Genomic DNA, 3,331 nt, shown 5'->3' with positions numbered 1-3,331 from the left:
AAGTTGAGGGCTGCTGTCTTGACAAGAACCTCCACTCCGGTACACGTTTCATATCCCAGGAAAGAGCCAAGTGGACAAAGACGAGTGGACAAGTGGACAAAGACAAGTGGACAAGTGGACAAGTGGTGCTACGTAGGTCCAATGGAGTGTCACTCAGCCATGAAATCCACGTCATGAGGCTGGTAGCAGCATCCTGAGTGGATTTAGGTACGATCATCCTCAGTGAAATAAGTCCCACAAAAAAAGAAACTTATGATATCACTTATCGAGGGAATGTAAAAATCGCTCCCCATGAACGGAATCCCCAAACAGAACAGAGTCACGCTTTTAGAAAACACACTTATGCCTGCTTCAGGGGAAAGGTGAGGTGCGGTGACGCATAAAACTCGAGTTTGAAATGAGCACAGATACCCTTCCGAAAACCGAATATGGAATGGACACGACCTACTCCTTGCTCAATCAACTGGACTCACCAGACCCTGTTCATCGCACAAGTATCTATCCGACTAGTAAGCATCTTAAAAGCTAAGTCTTGATATCTCTGTGTAAGTGCATCAAGGGTGTGTAAAGCGGCCTAAAACCAGCAGGGAAAATCAGCTCAGACCCATTCTGAGGATACATTTCCAACATAAAGAAGAAACAAGCAGGGCAAAACAGAGAGAAATTCTTCCAAAATGCGTTCAGGGACTGGCATGCAACCAGGATTGACCACATCTACAGCCCCCGCGGCAGAAGACATAAGGCTGGACACTCTTGGGGCTGAGACGATTGGTGAGGTTGGGAAAGCAAATGCAGACCCTTGAAAGGAATCCTGCGTGCTCCCCATTCCATGGCTCCCAACTCTCCAGGTTCAACGCAATCTTCCGACAGCGAAAGCACTCATTGGAAACCCAGCGGATGCTACACCGTGGGATCGGGAAAGCTTTCTGAAACTCACCTCAGTTTTCCTCTCCTGGTGCTCGTGTTCTCCATTCAGGCCCCCTTACTAACAATCTCCCCACTTGGAGACTCGGCGCCTTTCCATGCCTCTTTCGTACCGTCTGCAATTTGTCCGCAGGATGAACTGCAAGAGGGGGAACCAATGAGAGACTCGCTGGAGGTGTTTGGTCGGGCACATGTCACTCTCATTTCCCATCACGAAGAAGAATTCACCAGCGGTTCAGCCTGCCACCGCGGATCGACAATAGGGCGTGAAGCCATCCAGCCGTGTTGCGTCCCACTCACAAAAAAGCGACTTGGGAAATGGAGCTCAGGGGCCCTGCACTTCCCAAACCTGCAGAGTTCTAAACGATAACTATCGCCCCAAAATATATTGAGGTCAGGCTACGAAGAGGCGCTGAACGCAAGGCAGAACTGCAGGAAACGGATGTCAACGGGTACATCGGAATGGCCCCGATAGCACATGAAAAGCGCCAGAACGTGGACAATGATGCGGTTGGCCAAAAAGGGCGTATGCGTTTTTTCCTGAATATATTCAGGAAAAAACGCATACGCCCTTTTTGGCCAACCAAGCAACCTGGGAGAGCAAATCAGCACTACAAAGAAATCTCTCGCCCCCCCCCCCCCCGGGGCAAAAGGGCCAGGCGAAAAAAGTCTAAAAACCAGAAAGGCAGGACAGCCCACGGAGTCAAGGGAGCCTTGTTAAGCTGATGGGCGGGATGTCAATGGCCAACAGCCAATCTTCACAAGTGTATCCTCTTTCCCAAACCATGTAAAACACAGAACCACAGAGCATAGGGCACTTCCACACATGGGCGTTGACCTTGGGAAAATGAAAAAATCAACCAGACACAGGGACCCCAAAGTTGAGGGCTGCTGTCTTGACAAGAACCTCCACTCCGGTACACGTTTCATATCCCAGGAAAGAGCCAATTGGACAAAGACGAGTGGACAAGTGGACAAAGACAAGTGGACAAGTGGACAAGTGGTGCTACGTAGGTCCAATGGAGTGTCACTCAGCCATGAAATCCACGTCATGAGGCTGGTAGCAGCATCCTGAGTGGATTTAGGTACGATCATCCTCAGTGAAATAAGTCCCACAAAAAAAGTAACTTATGATATCACTTATCGAGGGAATGTAAAAATCGCTCCCCATGAACGGAATCCCCAAACAGAACAGAGTCACGCTTTTAGAAAACACACTTATGCCTGCTTCAGGGGAAAGGTGAGGTGCGGTGACGCATAAAACTCGAGTTTGAAATGAGCACAGATACCCTTCCGAAAACCGAATATGGAATGGACACGACCTACTCCTTGCTCAATCAACTGGACTCACCAGACCCTGTTCATCGCACAAGTATCTATCCGACTAGTAAGCATCTTAAAAGCTAAGTCTTGATATCTCTGTGTAAGTGCATCAAGTGTGTGTAAAGCGGCCTAAAACCAGCAGGGAAAATCAGCTCAGACCCATTCTGAGGATACATTTCCAACATAAAGAAGAAACAAGCAGGGCAAAACAGAGAGAAATTCTTCCAAAATGCGTTCAGGGACTGGCATGCAACCAGGATTGACCACATCTACAGCCCCAGCGGCAGAAGACATAAGGCTGGACACTCTTGGGGCTGAGACGATTGGTGAGGTTGGGAAAGCAAATGCAGACCCTTGAAAGGAATCCTGCGTGCTCCCCATTCCATGGCTCCCAACTCTCCAGGTTCAACGCAATCTTCCGACAGCGAAAGCACTCATTGGAAACCCAGCGGATGCTACACCGTGGGATCGGGAAAGCTTTCTGAAACTCACCTCAGTTTTCCTCTCCTGGTGCTCGTGTTCTCCATTCAGGCCCCCTTACTAACAATCTCCCCACTTGGAGACTCGGCGCCTTTCCATGCCTCTTTCGTACCGTCTGCAATTTGTCCGCAGGATGAACTGCAAGAGGGGGAACCAATGAGAGACTCGCTGGAGGTGTTTGGTCGGGCACATGTCACTCTCATTTCCCATCACGAAGAAGAATTCACCAGCGGTTCAGCCTGCCACCGCGGATCGACAATAGGGCGTGAAGCCATCCAGCCGTGTTGCGTCCCACTCACAAAAAAGCGACTTGGGAAATGGAGCTCAGGGGCCCTGCACTTCCCAAACCTGCAGAGTTCTAAACGATAACTATCGCCCCAAAATATATTGAGGTCAGGCTACGAAGAGGCGCTGAACGCAAGGCAGAACTGCAGGAAACGGATGTCAACGGGTACATCGGAATGGCCCCGATAGCACATGAAAAGCGCCAGAACGTGGACAATGATGCGGTTGGCCAAAAAGGGCGTATGCGTTTTTTCCTGAATATATTCAGGAAAAAACGCATACGCCCTTTTTGGCCAACCAAGCAACCTGGGAGAGCAAA

Source organism: Kogia breviceps, unplaced genomic scaffold (genome assembly GCF_026419965.1).
Source record: "Kogia breviceps isolate mKogBre1 unplaced genomic scaffold, mKogBre1 haplotype 1 scaffold_56, whole genome shotgun sequence".
In the NCBI taxonomy this organism is placed as follows: domain Eukaryota; kingdom Metazoa; phylum Chordata; class Mammalia; order Artiodactyla; family Physeteridae; genus Kogia; species Kogia breviceps.
This window is presented reverse-complemented; position numbering follows the sequence as displayed.